Below are 15,069 nucleotides of genomic sequence, written 5' to 3' on the forward strand. Positions count from 1 at the left end.
TTGTATACATGCATGCACCTCATCTTTTCCTCTCTCTCTCTCTCATCTTACTTCCCCTATAAATGTATTTTTCTATTCTGAGCCTTAATTATCTTCCTTGAGTTCTATCTCATCTCTCTCCCCCTCACACTTCTCTATTTTTTGATTCTCTCACCCTTTTCTCCTTCTTGTTCTCTCTCTACCTCATCTCTCTCTCTCTCTCTCTCTCTCTCTCTCTCTCTCTCTCTCTCTCTCTCTCTCTCTCTCTCTCTCTCTCTCTCTCTCACACACACACACACACATTATCCTATCATATTCTCACCCTCTCCCCCTTCCCTCTCTTTCTCTCCCCCTCCCTCTCCCTCTCCCCACTCTCCCTCCCCCTTTCGTTATCTTAAATCTCTCTTTCTATCCCTCTCTCTCTCTCCTTCTCCCTCTCTTTATCCAATTCTCCCCATCTCCACTCTCCCTCTCCCTTCCTCTCTCCCTCTCCCCCTCTCCTTTTCCCAATCTCCCTCTCTCTCTCCCTCTCTCCCTCTTCTTTCCCCAATCTCCCTCTCTCCCTCCCCCTCTCCTTCTCTCCCTCTCTCCATCTCCTTTTCCCAATCTCCCTCTCTCTCCCTCTCTCTCTCCCCCTCTCCTTTTCCCAATCTCCCTCTCTATCCCTTCCCTCCCTCTCTCTCTCTCCCTCCCTCTCTCCCTCTCCCCATCTCCTTTCCCCAATCTCCCTCTCTCCCTCTCCTTTCCCCAATCTCCCTCTCTCCCTCCCCCTCTCCTTCTCTCCCTCTCTCCCTCTCCTTTTCCCAATCTCCCTCTCTCTCCCTCTCTCTCTCTCTCCCTCCCCCTCACCTTCTCTCCTTCTCTCCCTCTCCCCCTCTCCTTTCCCAAATCTCTCTTTTTCCCAATGTCCCTCTCTCTCCCTCTCCCTCCCCCTCTCCTTTTCCCAATCTTGCTCTCTCCCTCTCCCTCTCTCCCTCCCCCTCTCCTTCTCTCCCTCTCTCCCTCTCTCCCTCTTCCCCTCTCCTCTTCCCAATCTCCCTCTGTCTCCCTCTCCCCCTCTCCTTTCCCTAATCTCCCTCTCTCCCTCCCCCTCTCCTTTTCTCCCTCTCTCCCTCTCTCCCTCTCCTTTTCCCAATCTCCCTCTCTCTCCCCCTCTCCTTTCCCCAATCTCCCTCTCTCCCTCCCCCTCTCCTTTCCCCAATCTCCCTCTCTCCCTCCCCCTCTCCTTCTCTCCCTCTCTCCCTCTCCTTTTCCCAATCTCCCTCTCTCTCCCTCTCCCTCTCCCTTCCTCTCCCCCTCCCCCTCTCCTTCTCTCCCTCCCTCTCCCTCCCTCTCTTCATCTCCCCTCTCCTTTTCCCAATCTCTCTTTCTCTCCCTCTCCCCCTCTCCTTCTCTCCCTCTCCCCCTCTCCTTTACAAAATCTCGCTCTCTCCCTCTCCCTCTCTCCCTCCCCCTCTCCTTCTCTCCCTCTCTCCCTCTCCCCCTCTCCTTTTCCCAATCTCCCTCTCTCTCCCTCTCTCTCCCTCTCCCCCTCTCCTTTCCCCTATCTCCCTCTCTCCCTCCCCCTCTCCTTCTCTCCCTCTCTCCCTCTCTCCCTCTCGTTTTCCCAATCTCCCTCCCTCTCCCTCTGACCCTCTCCTTTCCCCAATATCCCTCTCTTCCTCCCCCTCTCCTTCTCTCCCTCTCTCCCTCTCCTTTCCCCAGTCTTCCTCTCTCTCCCTCTCCCTCTCCCTTCCTCTCTCCCTCCCCCTCTCCTTTCCCCAATCTCCCTTTTCCCAATCTCCCTCTCTCTCCCTCTCCCCCTCTCCTTTCCCCAATCTCCCTCTCTCCCTCCCCCTCTCCTTCTCTCCCTCTCTCCCTCTCTTTTTCGAATGTCCCTCTCTCTCCCTCTCGCTCCCCCTCTCCTTTTCCCAATCTCGCTCTCTCCCTCTCCCTCTCTCCCTCCCCCTCTCCTACTCTCTCCCTCCCCCTCTCCTTCTCTCCCTCTCTCCCTCCCCCCTTCCTTCTCTCCCTCTCTCCCTCTCCCCCTCTCCTTTTCCCAATCTCCCTCTCTCTCCCTCTCCCCCTCTCCTTTCCCCAATCTCCCGCTCTCCCTATATGCAGTTATTACGGATGAGAACAATGAAGAAGGAACAAATTACTTTTTGTGTCATTTTATTGAGGCCAAAAAGAAATTGACTTCTATAGTGGTTGATGGAGAGGGTATTGAGTACCCAATAGGATCCATTGTTGTGACAGGGACATGGCTTCGAAGGTACCATGTTGTTGTGTCGAGTTGTATTGAGACCTCTTAAACTCATTTATTTAGCAGTCGTTGTATTGATTTTGGCATTATTCTTCTATAAAATGCAGGTACCCTATCAAAAATTCTAATACCTGGTTGTTTGAGGACTTTGAGACACATAGACATATTCTTCATTACTCAAACCTTCTTGTTGCAACAAATATTCATTTGATTAAATATCGTGGTATACCTCTTAACAAGGATTTGTGGAAAGTTCGTGAATCAGACCATGAGGCAATACTTGAGACACTAAGGGTTAGAGCTGATCCAGAAGGTTCACTTGATTGATTTTGGGCCATCTAGAAGAATAATTCTACAATATGGTAGAATAATTTTGACAATTTTGTATATATCTTTTGTGAAACGTTGTAACTTCGCTTTTTTGGATGTGCTCTACATGCATATGAGCTGTAATATGCATATGAGCTATAATGTGCATATGTAGATGCCAAATGTTGTATATAAAAACATCAATGAGTTGTAATGTGCATATCTAGATGCTAAATTTTGTATAAAAAAACAATGAGTTGTAATGTGCATATCTAGATGCTAAATTTTGTATAAAAAATGACAATGAGATGTAATTTACATATTTAGATGCAAAATTTTGTAAATATAAATAGTAATGAGCTTGATAGTTTATATAAGATGCCAAATTTTATATATGAAAGTGTCCATGGGGCTGATTTGCAAATTTTCAATATGAATACGTAATTTTTTTTTCCAAGTGTTTTGGGAAAGTTTTGAGTTATTATTGAATTACCCGATTTGAAGGGATAGTACGAATAGTTTGAATCCGAGATAGGATTTTGGTAGGCAGTGACAACATGACCCCATAGGTTCAAATGGATCGTCCATAAGTGCCACGGTCTCCGAGTTACGCTACATCAAAGTTTGACCATTTTTTCCGCTTTGAGCAGTCAAGGGAAAATGTCACTACGAGGTGGCTCGTAATGATCGGAAGTCTTAGAGAGCGAGACAAGGGCACACCTAGCATAAACATGGCCACCTAGATGCGCTCACCCTAACAGTTCATTCCCATGACAAGCAGAACGAAAGATGCACTATTTTGCCACCTCTCACTGACGGTTTTTGATGCGACAGAAAAAATCTCACCACAAGAAAACGAAATGGAGTTGCCCAAAATTGAGATAGGATTTTGTAGGAAGCGATAACATGACCCCATAGGTTCAAACAGATCATCCATAAGTGCCACGGTCTTCGAGTTAGGCTATGTCAAAGTTTGACCATTTTTTCCGCTTTGGGCACTCAAGGGAAAACGTCGCTACGAGGTGGCTCGTAATGATCGAACACCTTGGGGAGCAAGACAAGGGCACATCTAGCACAAACCCAACCACTCGGATGTGCTTGTGCTGACGGTTCATTCCCACGACAAGCAGAACAAAACATGCACTATTTTGCCACCTCTCACTGACGGCTTTTGGTGCGACAGAAAAAATATCACCACAAGAAAATGGAATCGAGTTGCCCAAAACAGAGATAGGATTTTGTAGGCAGCGATAACATGACCCCATAGGTTCAATTGGATCATCCATAAGTTCCACGGTCTTCGAGTTACGCTACGTCAAAGTTTGATCATTTTTTCCACTTTGAGCACTCAAGCGAAAACATCGCTACAGGGTGGCTCATAACGATTGGACGCCTTGGGGAGCAAGACAAGGGCACACCTAGGTAGTAGAATGAAAGATGCACTATTTTGCCACCTCTTACGACAGCTTTTGATGGTTTTTGATGCAACAGAAAAAATCTCACCTTAAGAAAATGGAATTGAGTTGCCCAAAAATGAGATAGGATTTTGTACGCAGTGATAACACAACCCCATAGGTTTAAACGAATCATCCATAAGTGCCACGGTCTCTGAGTTAGCCCATGTCAAAGTTTGACCATTTTTTCCGCTTTGAGCGCTCAAGGGAAAACATCGCTACGAGGTGGCTCGTAATGATCGGACGCCTTGGGGAGCAAGACAAGGGCACACCTAGCATAAACCTAGCCACCTGGATGCGCTCACGTTGACAGTTCATTCCCACGACAAGCATAACAAAAGATGCACTATTTTGCCACCTCCCACTGACAGCTTTTGACGGTTTTTGATGCAACAGAAAAAATCTCACCATAAGAAAATGAAATCGAGTTGCCTAAAACCGAGATAAGATTTTGTAGGCAGTGATAACACGACCCCATAGGTTCAAACGGATCATCCATAAGTGCCACAGTCTCCGAGTTAGGCTACGTCAAAGTTTGACCATTTTTTCCGCTTTGAGCGCTCAAGGGAAAACGTCACTACAAGGTGGCTCGTAACGATCGGACGCCTTGGGGAGTGAGACAAATGAACACCTAGCGTAAACCCGGCCACCTGGATGCACTCACGCTGATGGTTCATTCCCATGACAAGCAAAACTTCACTAAGTGATGAAATGATGAAATGATGAACTTCACTAAGTGCTTCAACTCTTCTTTTATAGGTGATGAAATGATGAACTTAAGCATGAAATGTCTTAATTGGTTCTTGAAATGATGAACTTCACTCCATAAGCACGAGTTTATGAAATAATAACTTCACTCCAATCTCTTCACACACGAAGGACTCAAAGCAAATTCACTCAATCAAAATACAGAATATCAACATTACCGGTATCAGTACTTGGGTATACACAATATGAGCAATAGATAGTTTAAAAGTATACGCCATATGAGTTACAAGTAATGAACAAATTGGATCACATTTCAAGACATATACACAACTAACAAGTTTGATCACATTTCAATAGCAAATAACTAAGTTTCAGGAATATCATGTTTCATATATATCAATGAACAAATTGGATCGAATATTAAGTTTCATATATATCAAAATGAACAATAATCATGTACATATATCAAAAAATGGCATAGATGCCAAATCAATAATAGTTACAAAAATGTGGCATGTGCCATGTCTGTCAAAGTCGATATATACATATACAAATGTTGAATATATAAAAAATTGGCCCTTCAATGACCACAACTATAACTATATGTCTCTATCTGCATCTATGACTGTGGCAGATCATCAAAATCAAGCCTCTTCGAAGTAGTACGTGGCTGTAAAAGGACAATTCAAATGTCTAATCAAATATATTTTCTCAATATAACATCAAAATAACTAAATACTGAACTCTAAATTGTTTGAAGTTGAAATGTTGATTACCTCATCTTTGTCTTCTACAATTTAGTGAGGCTAAGGATCCGTGGGATGTCTTGCAGGAGGCTATAACTGGTAAAACAACATTAATACATGTTAATGACGTATATGTCAAATAACACATAATAGCTAAAAATGAATAGACTAAAAAACTAAAGCATACTGGAGCCTCAGATGGATGTGTTGTGGTCGTAGAAGGCAAAGTCACAGATGAATCAGTTACGACCATTTCCTATATCCATGGTAAGTGATCCAAAAGGAGTTAACTAGATGGTTTCAACTTCATTGTGCACTTAGTGAAAAGGAGTTGATCTAAGACAGACATACCTTTTTCCTTGGTCATGTTGGATCCCATAATATATGCGTAGGACTTCTACTGAAATGGAATGGTAGAATAACAATAGGAAGTTTGCAAGGGGCCTGTAATAGTTTAAAGACAATCATACAAGTTAATAACCCAAAGTTGTTGAAAAACTAGATAAAAAAAATATTTTTAACATATGTAGAAAAAATGCGCACCGAAGCCTCGTATAGTTCTCCTGTAACCTTAGGAGGCCTTGTCAAATATGATGCAGCTATTACCATTTCCTGTATGAAAAATGATAACATATGATATAGACATAAAAGGATTTAGTTATTTTGAACAAGCAAGAATGCAATCCAAAGTGAATATGAAGATATCACCTCTTCCCTCTGTTGAACCTCATTGACATCAGGTGCATTCATTAATTCCATAAACCCCATATGTTTCTGTATATAGAACAAATAAATTAAGTGCATTTATCAATATCTACATATACATGTTTAATCATAATACATTTCAACAATTGAATTTAAATTGTAGTGAATTACCTTCTGTCGTTTGGGTGTCTGAGAGGATATCTTTTTCTGCCTCGGAGTGCTAGAGGATGGCTTTCTCACACGAGATCTCCTCGAGGCGGGTGGGGTAAACTAATGGAAAAAAATTAACATAAGGGAAAAGAGCATGTATTTAATATATCACTTAAGTAAAAAATATATAAATCTAAATGGTACCGCATAGCTATCTTGGCCAAAGTCAATGGCTGAAAGCATGATATCATCAAGTTGGGACATCTCAACCACTAATAAGCCCTACAAAATATCAAGTAATAATACATATAATTAACAAAATATATTTTGAATCCAATGTATTATTAGATTTTTAACAAATTCACAAATCTTTACCTCTAGTGGCAAAACTACTCGTGACCCTGGAGTCGACTGAACAGTATGTGGTGTACTCCCACCACCTGTTGCACCCTGCAATGCATTTTATTTATATGTCACTTTAAATTGTTCTAAAAATAAAAATTCATTTCTTTTTATAAGATTTAGTCACTTAATTGATAACATGTCATAAACAGAATTAAACACACCTGTGTCTGATAGAGAGGGTACAACATATTGAGAAGTTCATTGGTAAGGGCCACATCCTCTGCAGTGGAAGCATGGCATCTACTCCCGCAACATGTACATGAATGAGATGTCCCACCATCCTCGTCTGCATCAGTGTCTACACCAGAAAATACACCCTGGCAGGTGGGGCACATATGCTGAATGGGCTGGCTTGTGCCAAATGATGCATGAGGTGTTGTTGATGAAGGAGGTGCCGCTGAGGAAGGACGTGCTGCTGATGAAGGAGGTGTCGCTGATGAAGGAGGTGTTGTAGGTGGTGGTACATCCTCTGCTCTGACCAGTTGTGTCCCATGTTGAACAATGACATCAGTCAATGATGCAGCTACCTGAAGAATCTATAATTCCATAGACTCATTCAAGGATATAGGGATAGTGACGTGAACCATGGGTTTAGGAGCTCTACGCCTCCTATGTTGTGGATCTACCACCCTATGGGCCCCAGGTCTATCCTGCACAGAGCCTCTCCCTCTACCCTAAAATTGTCAGATGTCAAAGTAATTCAGCTTCTCGCCGAGGATAAACTCACAATACAACTTTCTCAAAAAATATAGAGGCACCTCCCAATTATTACAAGGTGGTTGGTCAAAGACCATATACCACCTATCCCAAAAAGCATCTTTCAACCTAGCATGAACACACCAATGTATAGGAAACCGATTCGTATTTATTTCTAGGTTGTTACTGGTAACAGGATCGGTGAAAAAAGCACATATGTCAGCTTTAACTATGCCCTTTTTCTTCACTTGATCATATGACAACCCATCCGCATAAAATGTTTGACATCTATCCCTCCATGAACCCCATTTCGTAACCTCCCTAGATACCTCATTTGCACTATTAGCCATTGTTTCTAGTGTTCTAGCAAGGGTTGAGTGGTGCTCAAGCTTAGAGGTCCTCAACCTATTCACCAATATAGAAATTTGGGCACTATTTTGTGTAAGGCGATTGATGAGATCCTCTTGTGTGGCATCTACATGATCTAATGGAGGACGTGGAGGGTTTTGGGGTGCTGGTTCAAGATTTTGAGGGTTTTCTTGTTGCTCTTGTGCAATGTTAACAGGGTTTTCTTGTGTTGCTTGTGCAGGAGGACTTGTCTTTGTTGTCTATTTCATTTTTGGGGATTGCTTGAAGAATCTAACATCAAATTAATAAAAACAAAACTTAAATCAATTAAAAAATCCTATTTAATTAAAATGCAAAGAAAAATAATCAAACAAATCAAATCTTACCTGTTCGACGAGGTGCCATTGTTGAAAATTGCTTTTGATGATGGGAAAATAAAAAATTGTTGCAAACTCATGTGGGTTCGATGCTTTTTTTGGCTTCTCCTTGCTATTGTTCCATGGGTTTTGGCATTGAAAATGGCCAAAACCCATGGCCTAAACAAAAAAAATATGTTTCTCAAAACTCGTACGGGTTTTGAGAAACTTTAAATTTTTTTATTTAAAAAAAATGTTCCTCAAAACTCGTACGGGTTTTGAGGAACTTTTGGTTTTTTTAATTGTTTTTTCTCTAGACTTGGTGTTACCAAGCCTAGCATGTTTTTGAAATTTTAGAACCCGTATGGGTTATGAAAATTTTTCTTTTTTTTTGACATGTGGCCACTTTTCTGTTCACCATCTTGGTGCACTTACCCTTGGGGTATGTTGAAATCCACCTCTATAACTTGTATTTTTCTTGTTTCAGTTTGGATTTTGTTTAAAATCATCAAGGTTCGCATTGTTTGTTTGCATTTCTTGTTTGCCTCTATATGTAGCCAGAATAGCTTTAGCCTATGTCGAATATTTGCCTGTTTTGGAGCTAGAATAGACGCATACTGTCGCGTTAGGGTTAGAGACCGTTAGGGTTAGCTTTTCTTTTTTTGATCTAATGAGCAGCTAAGAATAATGGAAACAGAGCATAATATTTCCATAGTTTCTTTTGTCTATGTTTTATTCTATCTTTTTCCTCTATATTGCAGAGGACATGTTTGTTGAATTCCAGGGTCAGAGGATCATCTGCATCACCTTTTCTATATGTGTGTGTGTGTGTGTGTGTGTGTGTGTGTGTGTGTGTGTGTGTGTATTGCTTCATATATATATATATATATATATATATATATATATATATATATATATATATATATATATATATATATATATATATATATATATATATATATATATACTAGCACACGCCAAACCACAAACAAACAATGCAAACCCTGATGATTTTTAACAAAATCCAAATAGAAACAGGAAAAATACAAGTTATAGAGGCGGATTTCAATATACCTCACCCCCACCATGACACAAAAAACTACAGTCCCAGAAATCCGCCCTCAACAATGAGCCTTCAACAATCGGACGCCCTTCAAAAATGAGCCAGAATATATGCAACCTACCAAACCCCTATATATATACGAATATGAAGCAATACACACACACACACACACACATCGGCGGTTGTTTATTTTTTTCTAGCTTTTAATGTGTGTGTATAAGAATGAGCATTTCATCTTTAACAACTCTGCTCACTATGGAAAACTAACAAATAATTATGGAAATATACATACCTTTAAAATTTTCTAGATCTTCTTCACTCTGCCAACCCACAAACAATGAACCTTGGTATCCTGACACGACCATGCTACAAAATGATGCCTAATTTTCACAGACAAAACACAAAATGACACAGAAAATAGAAAAAAAAAATATTGAATGTCTTAGGGTTTCAAATTACTGCAGTCGCCTAAGCCTCCACCGAAATCGTTGTCCTCTTGACACCTCCCAAGGCACACTCACAACCACCTCTGTGAAACAAAAATGATAAGAAAATTTGCAATCGAAAACACAAGGTTGAGGAAGGAATCATAAAACTATCATTATCTATTAGGGTTTGAATTTACTGATGTCACCATATCCCTACACAACAATCTTCAAACGTCCCACCCACCTGTGTGCTATGACACCTCCTCCCTACACATGTTAAAACCCGCATGTTAACAGGCGATAACAATATACCCATACAACTCGCGTTATGCATGCAGTCGACTTTTGTCCTCCCCTTCGGAGCCACAAATATTTTGACAATGCATACCTATAACTCCAATGGAAGCGCAACTCCTTCACTCAGCATTCAACTAGGGACATTGTGATGCCACGATCGACATGGATTTCTTCGATTATTTTCCCCTCCACTGCGTTCTGCATGCAGCTCCCGTACGAAATATATCCAAAAATTTTGCAAAATCGAGTTTTCATTCAAAAAAATATTGAAAACTGTGCCTATAACACATGACCGCCGATGTTAGTCACCTCGTGGATGCAATAAAACCGGTTACCAAAATTGTTAACCGCGTGGCCAGCGGTATGTTAACCGCCTCGCCCGATGTAACCATCACATCCCCGTGACATCGGCCAGGAAAATGTTAACCGCGAGCAAGCTTTTCCGTCAAATGCAAAAAGGCAACATCATCCATGTCATCGTCGCGACCTCCATGTCATCTGTGGGTCCCAGGCATGTTGGTCTCATGGACATTTCATACTTGAATGGTATGCCTTCGGCATCATGTAGAGGCATGCCATTTTGGAGCCAGAATAGCTACAACCGAAAATGTGAACAAAGACCTCCATAAAACACAATTTCGGGCAGTTTTACGGGCTAGGTTTTGACAAGGACAAATCAAATACCCATCAAAGTTCGAAGGATAAAGGATTTTGAGCACAAGTTACAAGAGTGCGGAAAAAGCAATGCAGGAGGAGGCGAATACTCAGGTACCCATCTTGATATTATACATATGCTTTTGTGTGTTTATGTAAATATGTAATATAATATACATAATCGCCTATATGACACAAATATGGATAGATTTTTAGTATAAATACATACGAAGATTTTAGATCTTCAGTTTTGTGCTTCATGGCCATGACTTTTATTGTACTTTAGAATAGTAAATAGAATGTTTATCAATCTTTGTTTTAACTTTTCATGAAGGATAGACAATAACAGAATTCCTTTACCATGAATTTTCCACTTTTCCTATTTGTGAATGGATTTGGAAAGCTGAAATTTATGATTAAGTACATAATCGATCTATGGGACAAGTACCTAATACTCTCGATCTATCTATCTGTATACGCTGAATAGTTATTTTTGTATCCGATTCCCGCTTTCATATCTTAGAGCCATGGCGCAGCTTGCTCCATGAATCTCTCAGTCCATTTTTGCCGAAGGGCCAAAATGAATGAAGGAGATTGTTGTTTTGAAGTCCCAATCCTAGGAACCTTGCCAGAAGACGAATTGATAATCCTACAGAATTGATCCAGTGAGATACCCACATCTACAGTCAGCCCTCAGTCCTCCACTTGTACTCTCACTATAGGTCCATCCTCAACTCTCCACACTCCATGAGCAAGCAACCCCACCCATTCAGTAGTTAATCCAGCTCTTGCTAATCCAACCAATTATAATCACGATCAATCGAGGAAACCCCCAATGCCACTCAGTTGCATTCGTGGTGAGTTTTTGTGCGTTTATTAGTGTTAGTAGTGCTAAGTCCATTGCCATTACTAAAATAGAGAGTTCGAACTATACCATTGAGTTATATGTGTGTGTATTAGGGGAAAGGACCCAGTAGTTGAGCATGTTCCAATTGTTGTGAGGGTTGTTGATACCTTTTGTTCCAAAAATTGAACAAATAAAACCTATTGTTTGAAACAAAAAATATCAATTTTTGTTAGGAAATGTACCAACAATTGTTAGGAAATGTACCAATAGTTGTTAAGAAATGTACTAATATTGTAAAAAGTAACCAATCAGGTGATGCCACATCGGCTGCACAACTATTGGGGTCTCTAATGCACGCCTATTGGTCTCACTTTTTTTGGGGGCTGTTTTGGACACCTTGGCAAAAAGCATGCTGATGTGGCATCATATTTGATGATGTGGCCCTGAAACCTTAGTTATAAGCAGGGGACTTGCCAAGTAAGCTGCTGTAAAAAAATCGGAGTGATTCGAAATTTCCAAGTAGGATTTTGAGAAGCGTGAAGTTAGGGTGCACGACTACTGGGTCCTTTCCCCTAGTGTAAGGATTTTTTTACAGTGGATCCCATTATCACTTTTAAGGGTTTCCAACCAAATTCCTTCAGTTAGTGCGAAAGGATTCTATTGTGGATGGACCCTATTTCTTTCTACCCTCATTAAGAATGCTAGTATTTGTATTGGTGACAAGGAATTGCGTTGTGACTCTTGTGACAATTTTTTTGGTTCCTCAAGGAAGTGGTGTTGTTCTACTATTGCATTTGGATAAATATGGGCTATGAGAGTTAATTTGTGATAGAAATTTATGGATCTACTATCATTATTCAAAAGAAATACTTGTGCGACTAGATAGGTTTAGCATTGTATAGTTGCAAAGAGGAATTGGTAATGCTAGGGGATATTTCAATGCTATTGCTAAACAAGAAAAAAAAATTGGGATAAATGTCCCTCCACTAATATCTTAGGTCAATCTTAAGGAACTCGTAGATAATAATTGCTTAATTGAATGCCCCACCAACAATGGAAAATATACTCGAACTACTAGAAGGTTTTAGACTTCCACTATATTGTAGAGAGGCTTTGATAGGTTGTATTGAATCTAATGTGGCAATCAAGCAATTTAAGGATTTTAGGCTTTATAATTCTATTTTATAGGTTAGAATAATATCCAATTACTCTTAGTATCTTTGAAGATAGTGCCCCAAATAAGTACCATTTTAAATTTGAAGTTGTGTAGTTTAGAGACCAAAAGTTTCATCCACTCTGTCAAACTTGGTAGAGCGTTCCTTAAATACAAAACTCAAGGATGTTGCAATTACGTATGAAAAATAAAATAATAAATTGAAATGAGATCCATTCCAAAATCATTTCTAGGAGAAATTAAGAATCAAGTAGTAGTGCCATGATCTAAATGGATTTGTTTTTTATTAAGGAAAATCAGGTTTTAAGGGACCCGAAACCCGCTTACCTAACGAAAAGATAAACAAGAAAGAAACAAGAAGAAACAAAACTAAAAGAGAAAGGCTGCAAAAGAATAGCAAAAAGAACAACAGCCAAAGAAAAGAACAACCCAAGGCTAGCGAAAAACTGGCAACCTAAACACATTACATATCAAATGAAAATCTTTATAGTTTCTTCCGCATCCTTGACCAGCATCATCATCGAATTAGCTACCTCTTTTAGTTCTTTATTATCCTGCATCTATTGATTGTCTTTGGTCTTCAGCTCCAGCTCACTTGCACTTTGCCTGGTTCTGCATCTTGGGGTGTGTAGAACAGAACTAGAAGCCAACTCATCATCGATGACCACCGTTTCTTTATTCTACTTGTTCCTCTCCAAACAAGCCACCAACACATTCATGTTTTGAGAGGACACCTTCAACACCGCCAGACTATGCTCCATGAATTTCTTCAAAGCATTCTCAGTTTTCTGAATCTGAGTGCTTATCAGACCATTATCAACCTCCTCCTTTTCTTTGATAATCTACACAACATCCTCAAGATGCTTCAAATTCCCCTTTATAATGTCTCTTTCCGGCCAGTCTGGAATTTTAGTTTCATCCTCTGCAATACTATTATCCTCTGCATTATAATCTTTACCTTTAATATTGATATCCTTAATCAAATTCTCAAATTTAATATCCAGATCTCTCTACTTATCCTGAATGCTAGTGATGTTGTCAATCACCGATTTCTGAAAATTGAACATTTCCAAGGTACTATTTCTAGCAGCATTCAAAATGGAATCCATGTTCTCCAAATCTGGGGCAGAGTCCACAGACCTAGGGTTTCCCTCCTTCAAGTTATGCTGAACATCATCCTTGTTATCCGGGACATAGGGAATATCCTTCGCCTCAGACTCTTCAACATCCTCATATTTCTTCTCATCCCCTTCCTCCCACTCATTCTCCACCTCTTTTTCCACCTCCTACTCATTCTCCGCTCCTTCTTCCACCTCCTTCCCCTGCTCTTGCTCAGAACCAGCATTCTCTTCTGTATCATCTTTAGCTTCATCGCTAACCCTCAATTTCTTATTCAGAGGAAGATTAGAGGAATCATCATCAGAATCAGAGCCATCATAACCCTCTAAAATGTGGGCATTCTCCACAAAAGGATCATCCCTATTAGCCCTAGCTTTACCCTTCAAATGCTCATAAATTAACAAAATTAGGCCTTGATGAGCAATGGGATAGGATTTAGGTTTCTTGGCATGGTCGACTAGGCTTTTGTTTAGGGAAGAGGCCAAGTAGAAGGGCAACAAAATCTTAGACCCATGGTGGAAATGGTTCAGGATTACAAAATGATAATTGTAAACTTTTGAAAACCTTCCATCAATCATGAGGTATTCCATTAAAACCTTCAACATTTTTTGCCAGAAATATTTTACTTGATTGGTAAGATAGTAGGAGGCATTATCCTTTTTTGCGAGCCAAATCCTTTCTTCTTCAGTTTTAGGAAAGTTCTTGATAGCTTCCACCGAAAACTTGCGGTCTCTGTAGAATTTGATGCCCTCCTTCTACAAGTTGGTAACCTCTGCCACCAAGTCTTCATCCAACTTCTAAGTCTGGCCAAACAAAGTGACTTTATTATTGTTCCAACCCTTAGCGAAACTATGAGACACAGACTTCTTACTCCCATGTAGTTTCTCCATGTAATCGGTGAAGCCATATTTGTGCAACCTTCGCCATATTTTCCTTTCACTTTTCTAGGTATCATAGTTGGAAGGCTCATTATGGTTAAGATTTCCCCCCATACTGAGATGACTATCGAAACCCTCAATAGATCGCAAAATGAACAAATATTGAAGAAACAAGGCGCTGGATTCAAAAAACACGGTGATCTTCTTGTTGTTCAAACAGTCTTTTAAAACATTCAAAATAAATTTGCACTTAATTTGATAAGGCCCATCACATCGATGCTCATTATCACGACACCTGAAACTGGTACTCAACTGACACTCCGCATCACTCCAATATCTATCATTGGAGTTCGATCCCAGAAAGGTAATCATGAAATTAATATGTACCATGGATTCTATCAAATAATTGCTATTGAATACCATTCTTACAAGATAATTCTCCGCTGTACTTGGCCTCCTCCGCTAAATTGACCCCCTCATTTGCAAGAAGATCAACTACCCTATTACC

This window comes from Cryptomeria japonica, chromosome 11 (genome assembly GCF_030272615.1).
Source record: "Cryptomeria japonica chromosome 11, Sugi_1.0, whole genome shotgun sequence".
NCBI classification, from domain to species: domain Eukaryota; kingdom Viridiplantae; phylum Streptophyta; class Pinopsida; order Cupressales; family Cupressaceae; genus Cryptomeria; species Cryptomeria japonica.